At 28.0% G+C, this 20,861-nt stretch overlaps 1 long non-coding RNA gene across 1 annotated transcript; it reads left to right on the forward strand.

The window, feature by feature from the left end:
* The first annotated feature begins 253 nt into the window (after positions 1 to 253).
* LOC111629291 lies at positions 254 to 14,389 on the forward strand. Its single transcript, XR_002757310.1, has 3 exons — positions 254 to 337; positions 4,077 to 4,221; positions 14,341 to 14,389. It is a non-coding gene; the product is annotated as an uncharacterized LOC111629291 (long non-coding RNA).
* Positions 14,390 to 20,861: the final 6,472 nt, after the last annotated feature.

Raw genomic sequence — 20,861 nt, forward strand, 5'->3', positions numbered from 1 at the left:
TTCTTTGAAACTTATAATCGAGATGGGTTGATGATAATAATAATAATAAGCGTAGAGCCCAAACGGTTAGGAATTGAAAGTTAAAATTTGGTACAGTTAGGGTATGCCATGAGAATAAAGAAATCATTTACTATTTCTTTTATTTTTGATACAATTCTTTTCTTATTTATTAGTGAAAAATATAAGGATTTTTTCTATGCAATGTCTATGGAAGTCCACAAAGTAATTAAGAGGAAAAGAGGTCCCTGTGTAAAAAAGAAGGCTGAGAACAACTGAATTAGAGTCTTCCATAATTGAATTACGTAGTAAATTAGAAAAATTTATGAACATTTCCTCGGTAACATTATCATTAATACTAGTAGTAATTTATTAAATTTAAGCAATATTTAAAACTATATGTTTATTTACTTTTGTTAACAATTATTACATATTGTAAAAATTTTTATCTGCCATATTCTTTAATCTAAAATAGTGAATATACTCCGAAAATATTCCGGTTTTTAGAATAATAAAATATTTTATAAGTAGAATAGATCGGGTTAGTTGAGTCAAATTAAAAATTTTCATTACATATCTGATATGCATACACGGGAGTTGGGAGGAATTCAGTAGTGAGTAGACAGTTGTGGAAACCAGTTTATTTTCTTTTGATCCCAAAGTTCTTTATTTTATACAGTAATTTCCCATCAGATATAGTAAGAGTCTTCCTTTTAATTTAAGTTCTGCTATAACTTCCAACAAGTAATTTATAAGCATTTTTGAGTTCGCGTAGCCAAAAATGTCTGTTNTTAGATTTTACAAATACGTGTGCCGGGCTGTGAACGGCTCACATATTTGTAAAATCTAAGTGACTCGTACAACATGTAATTCAGATAAAACGGAAAAATCAATGATCTTATAGGGGGATCGACTGTATTCTTTCATCAAGTTCGATCAGTATAAGTAAGGAATATGACCAAATAGCGAGCAGGTTAAGGCATCAGCCTACCGTTCTAGAGACCCGGGATCTAATTCCGGCGGGTCGAAAAACCCCAGGATTTTTCTGGGTAGTCTGTACCAGATATGTCGAGTCCCGTTCCTCCACATTGTAGGCTTGACCAATCTCGCTGTGGATCTGAAATAAGGTTCTCTTAATGTCCTCAGGGAGGAAAGAATCTTACAAAGTTACCTGACCATTGTAAGCTAATTCTAGTCAGGTATATGTTTAAACCTTCCAAGGTGACCAGGTTTAAACTTACAGAAGAAAGAGCTGATTAACTGAACTGTTTAGACACTAAAACTAGACACTAATCACTTAAGCTCTTATTTTCGACAAAACAAGAGTATTGTCCAAAGTAACTTCCATTTAATCTGAAAGAAAATACAGTCGACTCCCCTATAAGACGGTAGATACGTTCCGTTTTTTATGAAATTGATGTTTTAGGAGACCTTGCCAATCACAGCCCGACACGTGTGAAGTTTGCGGACTACGGCTGTTTGAAAGGTTTTCTTCCATAAAATTAATCGATTCCTAGACTAATTCGACTCAACATTTCCAAAACACGTATATTTTTTGGGGGGAATAATTCGTATAAACTATGCTATAAACAAAAAATTGTAGGATTATTTACCGAATGTACACCGTTCGACGTCGCCATTGCTTAAGCTTGTTTTCGTCGCGGAGCAGCGTACCAAACGGCGGCCGCGATTTCTGATATGTTATTTTTCTGCGAAAACTTCGTTGAACTTTGGAGACATCATTAATATAAATAATTTTTATGGTCATTGAATAAGAAATGTTTCTTTCACAAGAAATGTATAAAATTAGTGCTGTATTAGACTTACGGTACCTAATTTACATACTGNTTCATTTAAGTTCTGCTATAACTTCCAACAAGTAATTTATAAGCATTTTTGAGTTCGCGTAGCCAAAAATGTCTGTTGGCTACCATGTAGAGATAGATCATGCATGCACTTGGTGGTGACCAGATCATTTGTTACTCTCTCGTTCCGGTTCCGTTTGATGCGCTCTTCACAGCTGAACTTGTCAAAACGAATTCTTTGGGTCAAAATTTAGATTAACAACAAGAACAATAAGACTGGATTAATTAAGTCTAACATATGTAAATATACCAATAATGTCCAGCATAAATTATACTTACTAAAACTAATGAAAAAAGCCATTGCAAAATTTCATTGGTTGGAAAATTCCGACGTCAAAAACAACGATTCTCATTATTTTAAGTAACTACATTATTTTAAGTAATAAGTACTCTATGTAGATTCAACAAGAAATGGGTCTACGTAGGAGCAAGGGCTCGATCTATTTACAGGCGTATCAAGGACCACCATTATTCTATCCAAAAGGGTCTTTCCATTATAACGTTAACGACACTTGCATCTGAAAACGATATAAGGACACTTCTCAATGAAACAATATTAATACATCCTAATAGGAATTGGACTTATCCGAAACATCTAGAGATTCTCGAAATATACAAAGCTAATTTTCAAGACAGAGCCATAAATTAGAGGGATGCAGATACATTCTCTAAAGCATAGAAATCTATTTTTGATATAAGACTATAAATTAAATCTTATTACTTAAAAATAATCGTCATTTTTGACGTCGGCGTTTTCCAATCAATGAAATGATTGATCCTTGAGTTTTTAAAGAGACGTTTGAATTTTCACATTGATGTTCGACTTTAACCTGAATATGACGATTTAAAAATCGTCGAAAACGTTTTTTCATTAGTTTTTAGTAAGTATAATTTTTGCTGGATGTTTCTGGTATATTTACGTGAGTTTAAAATTTAGATTTTTATGGATCTACTATTAGCAGTTATCATTGAAGAAAGGAGACTGATTTACTGTCAAAAATGTAAAAATGGTATCATGAAATATTTCGGAGCTGTTGGAAAAAACAATTTGTATGTGACAGTGCCTTTAAAATAATTCCTTTTGTTACTTAGCAATTACTTGATATATTGTTCTATTTCATGCTTAATAAGTTGATGTATTATTATGCAATATTTAGCTCATTAATAGCCCTAATGCTTTGTTTTTATCATTTCAATTACTTTTTAAATAAAATTTAAGTAACTTTATATTTTAATAAAAATAAGAAAGCATACTTGATCCAAACAGCTCCAATCTACGCTGTGATAAATAATACGTAGATGTAATTAAGAGGATTATGCCTACTGAGTGGAAATCTCTGTTCTTGATAATCCTTTGTGAATATTCTATTCATCAAAATATAATAACGAGACAATTATCTTTCTGTGGTTAAGAACAAATTTCCGCGATTTTTAACAACAGAAAAAGGAGTAAATACAACTTTTCACGTAAATAATATGTACAGTAAATGTTATTTACATATTATTTACCTGTACCTGTTACATAGGTACTGTACCTGTGTAAACTGAAATAGCAGGGTATCGAATATTTTTTTTTTTTTCGTTTTGGTAGGTTTTTGTTTTACTCAGGCTCCACTTTAGACAGGTTTTATATTACGCTATATTAATAAATGTTTATATTTAATACCATGTAATAATATAATTCGTAAGGCCAGTTGACCAAGGTAATTAAAGCATCAGACTAATATTCTGAGAGGCCCGAGTGCAGAAATTTTCCGGCGGGTGAGCCTGGTCGAATCCACGATAGAAAAAGATCTCTTAGTGCCCACAGAGCGGAAGGAGTAAAAATTTAAAAAAAAATAATAATACATTCCATAAAAGTTTCATAGAAATATATTCAATAAGATTGATACGTATCCAACTTTCAATCCAAGGAGACGCTTTAAATTTTTAAGGTTGTGCGACTCGGATACATCGGACTCTGACCGTTAACATTCAATTATGGACTTCGCCAAATCCATGATGAGTATGAAGAAAGACTCTCTTAAATGTCTGCTGGGCAGAAAAAGTTTTTAAAAGTAATTTCATTAATTAAATAAGCTTTAATTCTTGAAATGTGATTCTCTTACAAAATAAAATTCTTGCCAGGAAATAATTATTTACTAATATACAGTATTTTTGTCGTGATAAAATTGTCATGATCCAACATTTCAATGATTTCACCTTTAATTTAAGAGTATTTTGAAAACGGAAAACAACGGAATACTTAAATCCAGAACAAATGAAATTTGAGTCATTTAAAAACTAGCAACTTGAACTCAGCTTAAATTACTAGGATTGCAGTTAAATTGAACGAATGTAAGATATAATCGTTTCCAAGGTAATTAAAAATTATACTATTCATTCCTCATGAATATTTCATATTTTAAAAATGAAATAAGAAACAAATTATAAAATTTACGAAAAATTGTTATATTCGTCATTATATTTAGTAAATTTTTCATGATTTCTTTTAAATTCTGTAAAATTACGTAATAAAGTTTCCATATTTATTTTAATATGTTACATACACCTGAATAAAACAATTTGTATCAAAATAATAGACTTATACATTACACTTTACACATGTACTGTACATGTATTTTAGTTTTCTATTATTAGTTGGTTATTACATTTATTACGTCAACGTGAATTTTTGAGCATATTTATAAAGTCTATACATTATATCTATTGTAGCTCTATTAAATATTACATACATTGCCTTTTCATTAGTACATTTTAGTAAAAATTGTAGATCAAGACTCTGTGCTAACTCTTTTGCATCTTTACAGACACAAAACATATGAAATTTTGAAATTACTTTTTGACATCTNATTTTATCATTTTTTTAAATAATAAAACATTTATAGTTCGAGCATCGTGATTCCGATCAATATTTATTTAAAAATATGAAAACGTTATAAAAGCATTGACGTTATTTAATCATTTTACAACCTTCTCCAACTACTATTATGTAATATTTTATTGTTTAGGACGATGTCAGTTATTTCAAAAAGTGCTTTTTACTGTCTCCTTCTATGACGTCCATTCGATAATACAAAAAATATCCAAGAAACAATTTGTCGTGTTTCATTTTTAGAAGTGTCAGTTTTCCGAATTATTTCTTAAAATTTTCTCTGTAGACGTCAAATTACATATATAAGAAATATATCCATAATTAATCATACACTTCTAATTAAAGTATTTATTATATCATTTTTAAAAGAATTTAAAAATTATACAGAGTAAAAATTTCAAGGGACAACAAATACACAATTAAAAAAAAGATGATGTTTTATAATATTCCTTCTATTTTAAAGAACTTTCTAATAGTATATTCGTCCTGAATTTATTAAGAATTGATCTATTTTTCCATTGTGCTATCGCCAGAGGGATGATTTTAACAAGTTTTAAATAGTGAGGTGGAGAAGGGCCTCAAATAAAGGTCGATTTCATCTTTGTGTTCTAAGATGCTAGAAAATGACAAATTATGAAAATGCCGTTTTAATTTGTTTTATATTATTTCTTCTATTCTAGAGAACTTTTTAACAATATATCATATAGCTTACTGTATTTTATTTCTTTATTGTTTACAGCGTGAAAAATATGCTTTGCGTTTTATAAATTCTAATATGTCTTATTTTAGAGCATCATGAACACAATATTATTATTCCATACGAAAAAAAATTTAGGTCTTATAAACTATTACCATTGACAGGAACATTATTGCTACCATTATCAATTTATCACTCTACCACTATTCTTTTACATTATGGATAAGTTTATATATTTTGAAATTTTCTTTTGATTTTAGTTATAGGTTATTGATTTCGAAAACATTTTAGAAATGTTTAGAAAGAATTTTAATTTATCGTTTTTTTATTTTATTGGGAATTATGTTATTTATTATCTAGTTCATATTATCCTAAAATATTTATATGCTTTACATGTTTTCTAGGTAATTGCATCTGTGCTCATATCTTCTGATTGACACTATGCAGCTATCTAGTGGAAGAATATAAACATTATTTGATGATAATACAGTATTTGCAAATATCAATGTCATTTAATATGCAAAATATCTTCTTTTCCAAGAACTTTTGGGATTTATTAGTATCAAATATATATATTAATTTGTCACTCTCATTCGTTTTTTTTAATTTATAGATTGCTTCATCTAAGTTTATTCAGTATCGTTTCCTTTATCTATTGATATAACTTATCGATTTTATATAGGATTTATTGTTAATTTAGATCTTATCAGCAGAGTGTATTACGATAAATTTTATCAATATGATCAAAGGATAAATATACCTTTGGCAATTGCTATGGCTAAAACGGTTGATTTATTTCTACTTACAAAAGTTTGAGCACCTCATCTATATTGATTTATTATCCGAAAGGCAATAACCATTTTCTTAACTTATCGTTATACATAGGTAAAACCAATATCAAATTCTTTCTGTTTTGATAGTATAAAACAATTTTGAGATAGCAGAAAAATTTATTACGAATTTTTTACATATATATTTTTTTATTATTACTTCTCTATGAAAGATGAATCATTTAATTCTAATATAAATATTTATGGATATTTTATACGCTTCTATCTCTATTAATTTATTTTAAAAATAAATAAATATTTTATTGTTTTTCATTTTAATATTTGTAATTTCTTGATTTATTCCTTTAAAACTATCAAATTTAGGCTCTCTTTCAGAATAAATTCCTAATTTTTAATAAAGAATTTTATTTATTTATAGAAGCTACATTCCTGATTTTATTTCTCATATTTTATAAAGATAAAAATTAGTATTTATTAAAAAATTTTTTGTATTCTATTTCATAAAATATATTTTATTTATTGGAGAGTCCGCGCAAATATATTTGTCTTTTACAATATAATTTTACGCTGAAGTTGCCTTGTTTAGAATTGAATTATCGAATTTCTTAATTTTTTTTTTCTTAAGTAATTACTGAAACATCTGGGCGTAAAATGATTTTTTGATTTGTAGTTTTCTTTCTGTTTTTCTAAGAAATCAAATATAAAATAATTAGTGAACCAAAACTTATTAATTTTCTATCTGCTTCGAAATAACAAATCATCAAAAGACACGATCATTATTTCTAAGAAAGAAAAGTTGTAGAAGTTATATTGTTTTGATGAAATAAGAATAAACTGATTATCTCTAGTACCCTCCAGGCTATCATAAAATGAATCAAAGCTGATAGAGTTACAGTCTACAACAAACAAAAGAATTGTTTGTTATAGAACCATTTTTATCGTTAAAATATAATTATTGTTTAATATTTTCTCGAGATTTTATAATTTAAAATTACATAAATATCGACTTTAGTACTGTAATTAAATCAAAAATATTCATTTGAATAAAATTTTATAAAGTTATATAATGATAATACCTCGATTTTTCAGTTGAAAATAATTAAATAATGAATGATTTTATGAAGAAATGATTACCATTAAGGACATTATACCATCAATTTTGATTCGTTACAGATTTCCTGCACAGCTACAACAGAGAAAGAATCATTTATCAAAGTGTCCAAATTCTAAGCCCAACGGGCCACTTACCATTCACCTGGATACTCGCCAGTCAGCAGAGACAAAAATCGACAGCTCCTCTCTAAACAGCATCTGTTGACCCATAAATTCTTCAATGTATGACGTATTGTTGATATCGATTTAATTTTCGAAGATACTCTAAATAACTTGGCTATGTCACGTTTATTTATGCTATATTTATGGTTATTATTAGTCTGTAAATTTCAGTTTTATGTGCTCATTTACATAAAGTAAATGTTAACCGCATTAAATGAGTAAAAATTTGTAATAATTTGCATATTTTGCATATATGAATTCATATTTAATTCGAATATTTATTATATACGTAAAATCTACATAAATTATAAATTTGCGTGTATATAATAACATATAACCTGTTTTAAAAAAACAAATTTTAAACATTTTGAAATGTTAATTTAATAAAGCAATTTTTAATCATTGTAAATAATCGTAAAAAAATATAATAAAACAATTAAATGTGAGATCTTATCATCTATTATTGTCAACGAGCAAATGAATAAAATTCCGAAAAGCATTCCCTCCTTGCAATGACGTTTCATTAATCAGACGTAATTTTCATGTTATTTTCTGTTTTATAGATAAATTTACTTTAAAAAATTCAGTCAAATGGTTTAAATTTGATAATTTACANAAAAAATAAATAAGGTAAAAATTTAATTAAGAAAAAATTATATACAGTCAAACTCTGAACAACGGTCACTGACAACAACAGGAAAAATGGTCGTTGTTGAAAGTAGCCATTACTTGGAGTTTGTTTTGTTTGCGATTTTGTTCAACGTTCCCAAAAAATGGCCGCCGTTTAAAGGTTCTTTAAGTGTATTTAGTGAACTCTATATATATTTCACTAAATTTACATAAAAATCTACAAAGATCAATATGTACTTTCATTCCTCTTAATTTCTTTAAATTGATTATAAAATCAACTGAAAGTTAAACTATAACATATTACTAACGATTTAGAATCAATATTCAATCAGGAAACTTTATTAAACGTAAAACAAAATTCTATTATTTTATTATTATTTCTTTTATATACTCTACTACCTATTCAATAAAATTATTTGCTTTATGTTTAGGCTTATTTATTTTATTTTATTCTATTTCATAATACTTTTTGTAAATTTGAATAAAGTAAAAAATTAATTAAATTTTTATAGTCTATTCAAAATAATGAGTTTTGATAATTTTCAAATTTAGCATTATAATGACTCTTCAAAATTTCTACTCTTCGTTGCTCGAAGGTTAATGAGATTACTGAAATGTTTGCCATAGAGAATAATATCCATTACGCTCTCAATAATTAGAATAAGATTTCTAAGAAATGTCGTTATTCAACAATATGTATTAGTTGATCTTCAGGCTATCTCTGTTTACGTGAAGTTTAAAGTTCGTATGTCTATTTTCAACGATTGATTTAAATTATTAGATGAATACAGGTCTATAAAACAGTTTAGCACCCTCTCTAATTTCTTGATTATAACATTTTATTAATGTTAAATGTATGTATTAATCTAACAGATTTAAATACTTGTCGATCGTGAAAATCTAAAATATGTTTACTATATCATCGAATGGATGTCTACGTGATATTTTCTTATATTTTCAGAATTTCTTGCTCACTGTTATTGGTAGTCGTCATCTGCAGAACTCTCTTTTACGACAAGCAAAGCGTTTCCAATACTCGAATCGGTTCTATGGCCTGAGGTATTTTGAAATTTGTTCTTTCAAACGTACACGTGCCATCCTGGTCTAAGGTATTGCTTTGGATTGTCAAGCGCATCTATTTTTACTACTATTGAACGTGATATTTGAATTATAAATTTACATGAAAACCATTTCTTTCTATTGAAAATTAAAAAGTTTTTTTAAGAAAATTACTATTTTCAACCAAAATAAATTGGTAATTATTCCAAATCTTCATATCTTTGACAATGGAACAAATGATAACAACACGCATGGAAAAACCAGCATAATACTAAATAATATATAATTATCATTTTTGTCATGTTAGCTAATTTAATAAATATATATTTTGTGCAGTTTTTTTTATATTTTGTTAATAATTGTTATGAGATATATTTAATAATGACAAAAATAATAAATCAGTCTTTGAAGAGTGTTTTGTTTGAAANTTAGTCTGAGTTGCACAAAAAATCTTTTTACATTAAAAGCCAGATTTGTTAACATATAATTGTTATTAAATGGATACTCCAGAATTATATTTAACCAATCAGGTTTCTCTCTATTATGTAAATCTTCAATATCCTGTGATAGCGAAATTTCTAAAACATTTTGTATTAATTGATGACAATCTTGTTCACTTATCTCAGGTAAATCCAGGAATATTTTTATAGAATAACCAAAATGGTTCAATATTTTTAATAATTGTGTCACCCAATTCCTACCATGCTCTTTCACCAATGATTTCCGGTATAATCGATATAACAATATCGTTGATAAATTACCTGTGTCTCTTAATTTAAATAGAAATTTCATATATCTCTTTATTAAGGTTGCACTTAATTTATACCTCCCAACTCTAATCTGATCACACTGCCTGGTATATTATATTTCAAAAAGAAAATTCTGCGTATAAACTTGTTCTGAATTATTTCCAATTTTTAACAGTGACTAAGACTCCAAATTGGGACTGCGTAACCAATTGAGTTCATGATAATAGAGTTAAACAAACGGAAGTGAACTTGAATATTCTTTATTTTAGCCTTAGAAAATAATCTTACCAAATTATTTAACAACCTATTTGCTTCATTAGCGGACTTTTTATACTGTTTACCAAAAGATAAGTTTGGTGTTAAAATGATACCCAAGTATTTTGTTTCTTGCACTACTCTCAATTCTTCTTTATCAATGAAAAAACGCATGTGTTTCTTCGGTAAGTTAGCTCCGTTCCTAAATATCATAACTTCAGATTTCTTCAGATTTATTTTCAATTTCAACTCATCAAAATAATTCTTCACCGATTGGATCTTCCTTCGTAAAGCCGCAGCCGTTGGAGCAATAATTACTATATCATCCGCATAAGATATCGAATGAATCAATTGATTATCTATTAGGAACCCGTCGTCTTCATTCACAAAACAATTGTTTATATCAAATGTGTAAAAATTAAATATGTGGGGAGACCAAGGGTCGCCTTGAAGGAGTCCTCTATGAGTTTGTAATTCTGGCCATTTCTTATCGAGTTATTGACTTTATCCTTAGACTGTGGAGACCAAGGGTCGCCTTGCAATAACAGTCTACTTGAATCAAATGACGGCCACTGAGTATGATCTTGTTTAATTGTAATTTTATATTGACCGAATGGCACTCCTATAATATTCGTTAAACATTCATCTGCTTGATAGTATCTCAATTTTATTTGTAAGTCTGCAATACTTACAGAATCATATGCCTTTTCTAGGTCTAAAAACAGAGCAAAAACCTTCTGTCTTTTTTTTTTTATTAGCTGTAACCGAACAATTGTACTAATATACAGAGAGCCAATTGGGTGCCACCGTTTTTAGTGAAAGCATATTGGGTTTCATTCTTGTAATTATTTTTATCCAACCAATTATTAAACTTTAATGACAAAACTGCTGTAAACACTTTACGTAATCCAGATAATAATGCAATCGGACGATAATTAGTTGGTATTGACCTTTCACCGTGTTTGTATAACATGGTAAATATTACCTCGTTCCAATTATATGGTACAACTCCTTGCTTATAAAACCCACTAAACTGTCTAGATAAAAAGTTGACCATTTCTATTGGAAAGTTCTTAATTATAAAATTGGGAATTGAGTCAGACCCTGGCACAGAGTTCTCCTTTAGCTTCTTTATACAATACTGCACTTCTTCAGCTTTAATTTCCTCCTCTAAGAAGTTACCTTGTGGTGTAATTATGTCTTTAATCCATAAGCAACCTTTGCTCTTGTATTCTTCTGAGAAGATTCCAAAATAATGAAGCCAGCCGCTATAAGGCACTTGAATTGTTTCTCTATATACTGACTTAGTAACTCGAAAATCATTGACTATAGTCCAAAAAACTTTTGTGTCTTTGGCCTTAGTCAATTTGACACTGATCTCTAGAAAATATTTTTTCTTCTTCGCCTTCACTAGGTTATTATATACTTTCTTACTATCTAAATTCTTCTTCAGCGATTCTTCAGTATTTACTTTTCTAAATCTTTGTAGGTTTTTTTTGCTTTTTTAGCTTATAGAAATAACACTTATTATCAAACCATTTATGTTTGTATTTGGCCAGATTTATTCCTGTACTTCTCTTAAAACGGTAACTGTCTAAAATTGTTATTAAATAAAGGTTATAATTATCGATCGGCTTGTCCTCTCTTTCATGAATCAATAAGTCATCGATATTATCAGATATTTCTTTAATAAATTTAAATTTATTAAATCGATCGTTACGTTTCCTCTCAATTCTAGACAGATCAGAAAATGATCTGACACATCTATGTCTAATACAGAAATCCTCTGACATTGATCTAGTGAATAACTTCGGAACATATTTAATAGTCAATTGTTGACTTTCCCAATGGAGATACAAAGGAATACTCAGCGGGGATATCATCCGTGGTTCTACCATTTAATATTAAAAACTCACTTTCCTGCACAAAATCTAAAAGAATTCTACCTTCAATATTTACTATTTTGTCTTTGGATGCTCTCCTATTAATAATGTTTGTACTTTTTTTTTGTATGCATTTTGTGTCCAATACCTCTCCAATCCGTGCATTGAAATCCCCACACATTATCTATAGATTTACAACACTTGACCACTGATCGATGTTTCTTTGAACTTCGTTTAATATAAACTTTTTATCTGAGGAAGGGGACAAATAGATTAATATAATTCCCAAATATAGTTCTCCCCAGCATAATTTACCTCTTGGATCCAGTTCTATCACCACAAGAATAAAATTGTCTGTTATACAATAATTAAAAAGCTTTCCAACGTTTCTCTTGATTATCAGTACCAGACCACCCAATGGACGGCCCATTCTACTTTTTCTCTGAGCTCCGCTTAATTACATCATATTCTCCCGTGCTAGATATTTTTTGTCCTCTTTACTCATTTTAACCAACCATGTCTCTGTGAGTCCAATTATAGAATGAGATTTTATGTAGTTTTTAACTGGCTCACTATACAATTTTCCCCGCAATCCCTGAATGTTCCAGAAACTTATAAAAAAATTCTCTCTATCATTGTTGGTATGATAGAGAGATGGTGGTATCTCAGTATTAAGACTATTACATCTTTTTGTACCTTCCTCATCTAGATCTATCATCAAATTCCTCCTAAAAAATATTTATTTGAATAATCTTATCTGCATTAATGTCATACGTATATAACTTATTAAATTGTCTTTTATATAATAATCATCTCTAATTATATTTTTATTCTTGTTCAATTTTTCCTGTTTAATCCTACTCTGTAAGTGTTTCCTTCTTAGCCTCGACGGTCTGCATAAATCGGCTGTTATTATTATTTTTCGCATTTCCTTATCAACTAAGTTTGATTTTACTCGCCAAAATTCTCTAAGAATTTTATTTCTTGTATTAACAGATTCAAGAATTATTTTAACAGTAGGTTTTTTCCTCTCTATTATTTAGTTTAATTAGTCCTTCGATTTCATTATTTTTTAAATTTAACTCGTTATTAATGAATTGATTAATTTCTTGCATATAATCCAATGATTTAAATGGAAAGTTTATAATTATTATATTCTTTTTATTTTTCTCGTTTACCAGTTTATCTAATTCAAATTCAAACATATCTTTGAGATAATCATTATTTTCCGATTTTTCGTCCAATTTTTGTATTCTTTGGTTAATTTATTTCATTTCTTCTTTGTAACTCTCGTGCTCTTCTTTCAACGCATTTACTTCTAATTTAATCGATTGAATCTCAATATTTAGCTGACTAAATTTATCCTGGATTAGGTCATGAATAGATTTTAAAGTATATTGAGATTCGTCTATAACTTGTGATTCTGACTCATTCCCTGATTCGAAGTAATCGTGAATTTTCGGATTCTTCACTGACTCAGCTAGTTGTTGACTATTTCCTTCTATTTGATAATATTCCTCACCTGAAATATCTACTAATTGATTCTCTTTCTCTTCGTCCTTGGAACTTTCCTTGCGAGGTCTACCCGCCCCGTTTTGCATTTCCAAATGACTTTTTTCGTTGTGGGGAACGGGACAGCGGTCCTGGATTAGGTTCAACTCCAGCAATAATTAATAATAGTACAATTAAATCCAAGGGCGACCTGTTAGCACATTCCCAAATCTTTACATAATTCATTTTTCCTTCTATAATGTCGTTTCTGTATTCGAATTTATCGAGTCACAGCACCTCTCAAAAGTTCACTCGCACGCTAGACGCGCAGCTCACACCCCCGAAAAAAAATCATATGAATATAAGCAATGTATTTTGGTTATAAAATTAAATATTCATTAATTAAATTGAGTAGAAATATAAATTTTACATGCCCCTTTATACATATAATTTACATATACAGTTTTCATTGATTACATTTAATTAAGTTTAAAAAATGCTTGCTCATTGCTGCTATTTTTATTTTTGCAATTACTTGTTCAATTATTTCGTTTTCAATAACTAATTTAAAGTATTTTTATTAAATTCTGTTATCTGACTTAATGTTAAAGTAAACATTTAATAATTATGAAATTATTACTTGTATATTGACGATATTTTATTTATTGATTGATTATATTATTTCAATATTATGTTGAAGAAAGAGAGTATATATATTGATTGCGTAAGATATTTCATGTGATGACATATTGATTCCATATTTCTTCCTACAGATAAATAAAGAAGCGTTGAGCGATGAAGATATATTTTGCTGTCGTGAGGGACCTGAATTCGAATCCTCTCGGGATCGTAGAGATTTTTTTCATAGGTATTTTGAGTAAGGCTTTCGTCTCCCTTTCTTCGCCTATTGATAAATGCACACATTATTTAATATATAACTTATTATTATTTTTTTTTGGATGGTTTACCCAATGATTTCGATTATTTTGATTATGTTGGCATTTTGTTTAGTTTATTATTTATTGACGGTTTTATAAACTTTGTATTATTTATGTATATTCTGTAACAATTCATTAAGTATAGTATTACTGTGGGGTTTTCTTACTGTTGTGTATTGATTTTTGTAATTTGTATACGTTTGTATTCCTCGAATCATGGGTGAAATCAGTATGCATAAATAAATAAAACAAAAAATATAAAAAATAAATCCCCACGTTTCACATACCAACATTCCGTAAAGTGTGGAGTAGAAATATATGATTATCACCATTTCTATAACTACGAGTATTTAGTCTTATTATTATGATACAGGAAATAGTAGAGTCAAGACCCTCATTCTTCTCCTGTTAAAAAGTTAAAAACTATTTGTTTTCTGCTCAGGTCATACTGACAAGTTTGAGATGAAAAAAAGTTGTGTACATGGAGTAAGAATATCTGGAAAAGTGAGAAATATCGATTCGGAGAAATATTGCCAAACATCAACACTCAAGAGTAAGATCGGGAAGTACGATACTATCTTTTTCTTGCATCATGATAATTCAAAACCGCAGTGCAGTGAAGAAACAACGAAGACGTTTAAAAACCAGCGGATAGTTACATACTTGATTTTGTTTGGTACTATCGGACTTCTGATTGTTCCTAAAGTTAAAGGAGATGGTGAAAGGTCAACGCTTTTCATTGGATCCGAAGTTTGAGATGATACTTGTAGAGCATCTCACTATCAGGTAGCATTTTGAACTTGATCCCTTCCTGATCAAGATAGAATTTTGAATATTTGGTTGGTTAGAACATCCTACTATTACTATTTTTATTTGATGGCACAAAAGTGCCGCCAGGTTCCGCAGAGCACTGCCTGTCTGGTCAGAACATCCAAGTTCAAGAAAGAATGAGATGAGAATAAAAAAGATAATTGAGATGAAAAAAGAAAGACTAATACAGAGTCAAGGAAAATACATCGCAGGAGTCGTAAAAGTGATATTCGGATCAGGACAAGAAGAATCCCAATGTAAATTATGGCTTATAAAATCTCTTAATAAGCTTCATTCTAACGAACGGTTTTTGAGCACATTTGAGGGACCTGTTCATTATAATCTCTCCAGATTACCTAATCGGATGGCAAAGGCTGAATCCAATATGACACAGGGGCCTGATTCAACTTACGATGGGGCTTGAAATACTTTACGACCCTGTCAACAGCGTGAAAAAAATTAAAAACCTCCCTTGATTATATAAATATTTTGTATTCCTCCTTTTTCATTTTTTCACATGTATTCATTTTTTCCATGTATTCATTCCTTTTATTATTTATTATTATGGTATTCATTTGGAAAAATGAATATCCACGAATAAAATAAATGACTTTTATTATTTTTTAAAACTAATCGCATAATCGCATTGTTTACCTATTCAAAACTAATTTTATAAAATTTGAGACTTTATTACTTAAAAATTCCAGCAACGACTTGCTTAACAGCAACATTTAAAACTGCATGTGGCGCCATTTGTTATGATACAGTACTTTATTTAAAATACTTTATATTTTTAATTATTATAAATAGCAAAAATCTTAATTTTGTGGGTAGAGATGAGTTTTATAAATTAAAAATAATTATAAATTCTAATAACGAGTAAAATTATCATAAAATCTGACCCTACTGGAGATAAACACGATTCACTTTATCTCCTCACCTCTCGACCTTTAATCACTAAACTTTAATAGCACCAATTCCCTAATATGCAAACCTCCCTACCAAATTTCAGAAATTTTCGACAGAAAGCATAGGAGTTAGCAAGCTTCAAAGAGGGTGAACAAAATCGTGCCTTCCATACACAAACAAACATACAAACACATACACACTAATATCCATACATACAGAAAAATCCCTGATTTTTTTTTTTTTTTTTTTGTATTTCTTGACATTTCCAGATCCAGAGTCCAAAAATGTAAAATTCTTGGGGAGATAATTTTTTGACCGATCGCCCTACTTTCCCTTTGTTATCAGTATATAACAAAGTCGGCAGGGCCGTGCCGTGCTATGATGCAGAGATGCGGCCGCATCAGGCGGCACTGTGAGGGAGCGGCATAAAAAACATTTAAGGGGTAGAATTTCAAAGACTTGCATCATACTTAGAAAATCTACCGCACGGCCCTGGTAAGATACACCAAATAATAAGAATTATAGCCTATATAAGACTAATAATTTATATAAGGGGCGGCAAAAAAACATATAAGGGGCGGCATTTCGAAGATTTGCATCATACTTAGAAAATCTACCGCACGACCCTGAAAGTCGGGAAAGTAAAATCGAAAATAAAACTGAGATTATGGATGATTATTATATTAGTACTATTTGTAACAATTCTAAATGTCAATTTTATTATTATTAAAAAATTCCAGTTAACTAATTTGGGTTTTAAAATAATTCCCCAGAAATTTAATGTTATAGTCTATCTCTGTTCTAGAATAAAAAATTAATGATAATATTAAAGAATTAATTTGAAATAATTATTCAAACCAAAATTCTATAATAAACGTTCATATATAAAAAATTTTATGAGAATTATTCGATAAATAGCATAATACTCAAATTATATAAAAAAATATAGATATATTCTTAAGTTCTTATTTAAGTCTAAATAAATTCGAATAAAAAACACTGCAAAGATTAAGTAAGCCTAAAAATATTAAACAGCTTTATAAACAGAAAAAGAACTTAAAATTAAGGTGAAACTTTAAATTTGCAGTATCTTATTTTTAACTATATTTTAAAAATCATAAAAGTCAATATAACTTACTAAAGTACAACAAAAATTAATTAAATTTTCTTTTCTGACTCGAAGACACCTTTATTTACAACTTGTTTTATGTAATGGGTTCTCAGAATTCTAAACTTTAAATTATAGCCTTCCTTTAAAATTCACAATTCATGTTGCTTGAAGGCTAATGAGATACTACAACAAGATTATTTTCCTCCTCGTGGCAAAAGAGATAGAAGTTAATCTATAAACTTCGAATTATCTTCAAGTTGTATCATCAACCTATTCATTTGCGACATCAGCAAAAGAGATAAACGAAACAAAGTCTCAAACAATAGTTTTATCTTTAATATTTAGGAAGTAAACTATAGTAGAATTTCTGTAAGAATACATTTGTAATAACACAATTCATTTTATAGCCTTTACATAATTTTAATAATAATATGTGATATAAACTGCCAACTTGCAAAGTTTTTAATGGAAATTTTTTAGTAAATATATTTGTTAAAAATATAAAACTGGAAAACTTTGCTGTTTTTTTTTTAAATCTACTTTCTTTTTCTTTTTATATTTGTGAATATCGTTGGCATTCAAAAATATTAACAAATATATAATTAGAACAGAAAAAACCTATTATAAAATATTCTGTTTTAATTATATATTTGTGAGTATTCTATTTTAAAATATCAATATGTAACATATTTCCAAATTAAATTTTCAGAAATTTAATCTAAATTTAGTGAAAATAACTGAAAGATTTTAGTCGTAGGAATTTAACTTATGAGCATTCGTATTTTATCATTTTGAGGTGTTTAATAATAGACACACGATAATTGGTTTTACAAAATAAAATATTTCTATTCTCTTTTTAAATATTCTTATAGATAATTTTATAAAATAAAACTGAATGGCTGAAGAAATATATATAAAATTAAGATAAAAATACTTCGAGTTTAATCGGATGGAATTGTATATTTAATCCGATTTAATTAAGTGAATCAAAATAAGTTTCAGAATTTGTCTAGACAATTTTTTTCTATTTTTTCAAATGTTTTATCGATTTGGCTTTTATTTAGAAAAATAAAATTTTTAATTATATAAAATATATACATAAATAAAGTCATTTCTTAAATATAAAAACTCTTACAAAGAAAAATTTACTTAGGAATTATTATTATTATTATTTTGAATTAGATTAGATGCTTTTAAATTTCAAGTGTTATTGTGATTTATAGTAAACAGTAGGCCTATTATAATTTATTTTATTAAATTTTATTGTATTAATAATTCTTATAGTATTATATTTTATGGCAAACGTAAAATGTTGTCGATTAATTGATAAGTTTTTTTTTAAAAGTAGTTTAATATATTTCTGAATTATTCGATTTTGTGATTTTACAGATAAAACATGTTTCTGTCGTTATAAATATATTTCATATATATAAAATAGCAATATTCAATATACTTTAAGATATAAATTTTAGTTTATGAAAAATTTAGTTTTCTGTTATATATTTTTTTGTTATATAGAATAGAAATAAAAATTTAAATTTTAAATATATTTTCTTGAAAAAAATAAATAAGGTAAAAATTTAATTAAGAAAAAATTATATACAGTCAAACTCTGAACAACGGTCACTGACAACAACAGGAAAAATGGTCGTTGTTGAAAGTAGCCATTACTTGGAGTTTGTTTTGTTTGCGATTTTGTTCAACGTTCCCAAAAAATGGCCGCCGTTTAAAGGTTCTTTAAGTGTATTTAGTGAACTCTATATATATTTCACTAAATTTACATAAAAATCTACAAAGATCAATATGTACTTTCATTCCTCTTAATTTCTTTAAATTGATTATAAAATCAACTGAAAGTTAAACTATAACATATTACTAACGATTTAGAATCAATATTCAATCAGGAAACTTTATTAAACGTAAAACAAAATTCTATTATTTTATTATTATTTCTTTTATATACTCTACTACCTATTCAATAAAATTATTTGCTTTATGTTTAGGCTTATTTATTTTATTTTATTCTATTTCATAATACTTTTTGTAAATTTGAATAAAGTAAAAAATTAATTAAATTTTTATAGTCTATTCAAAATAATGAGTTTTGATAATTTTCAAATTTAGCATTATAATGACTCTTCAAAATTTCTACTCTTCGTTGCTCGAAGGTTAATGAGATTACTGAAATGTTTGCCATAGAGAATAATATCCATTACGCTCTCAATAATTAGAATAAGATTTCTAAGAAATGTCGTTATTCAACAATATGTATTAGTTGATCTTCAGGCTATCTCTGTTTACGTGAAGTTTAAAGTTCGTATGTCTATTTTCAACGATTGATTTAAATTATTAGATGAATACAGGTCTATAAAACAGTTTAGCACCCTCTCTAATTTCTTGATTATAACATTTTATTAATGTTAAATGTATGTATTAATCTAACAGATTTAAATACTTGTCGATCGTGAAAATCTAAAATATGTTTACTATATCATCGAATGGATGTCTACGTGATATTTTCTTATATTTTCAGAATTTCTTGCTCACTGTTATTGGTAGTCGTCATCTGCAGAACTCTCTTTTACGACAAGCAAAGCGTTTCCAATACTCGAATCGGTTCTATGGCCTGAGGTATTTTGAAATTTGTTCTTTCAAACGTACACGTGCCATCCTGGTCTAAGGTATTGCTTTGGATTGTCAAGCGCATCTATTTTTACTACTATTGAACGTGATATTTGAATTATAAATTTACATGAAAACCATTTCTTTCTATTGAAAATTAAAAAGTTTTTTTAAGAAAATTACTATTTTCAACCAAAATAAATTGGTAATTATTCCAAATCTTCATATCTTTGACAATGGAACAAATGATAACAACACGCATGGAAAAACCAGCATAATACTAAATAATATATAATTATCATTTTTGTCATGTTAGCTAATTTAATAAATATATATTTTGTGCAGTTTTTTTTATATTTTGTTAATAATTGTTATGAGATATATTTAATAATGACAAAAATAATAAATCAGTCTTTGAAGAGTGTTTTGTTTGAAACGTATGCAATAGTTATAACTTTTACTTTTAAATTTAAGCAATTTCTACAGGATACTATCTGTAACGGAATAGACCCACCAGTGAATTTTAAAATATTAGTTAAAATTGATTTTTTTTTTATTAAAAAAACGATATTAGGGTGACATTTTAAATCTTAATTTTAATTAATCAAACTAAATTTTCCAAGACGGTTGACAATCTCTAGTTTTGTTTAAATTTTTATATTTAGAACTGAAATTTGTAGTTTTTAAATATGAAAAACACACTTTTATAAAATTTATCTGTTTTTCCTTATTATTAATATTAATATTACAGTCGATCCCCTTATAAGATCATTGATTTTTCCGTTTTATCTGAATTACATGTTGTACGAGTCACTTAGATTTTACAAATATGTGAGCCGTTCACAGCCCGGCACACGTATTTGTAAAATCTAAGTGACTCGTACAACATGTAATTCAGATAAAA

Source organism: Centruroides sculpturatus, unplaced genomic scaffold, assembly GCF_000671375.1.
Source record: "Centruroides sculpturatus isolate CEXI.00-Female unplaced genomic scaffold, Cexi_2.0 scaffold450, whole genome shotgun sequence".
Taxonomy (NCBI): Eukaryota; Metazoa; Arthropoda; class Arachnida; order Scorpiones; family Buthidae; genus Centruroides; species Centruroides sculpturatus.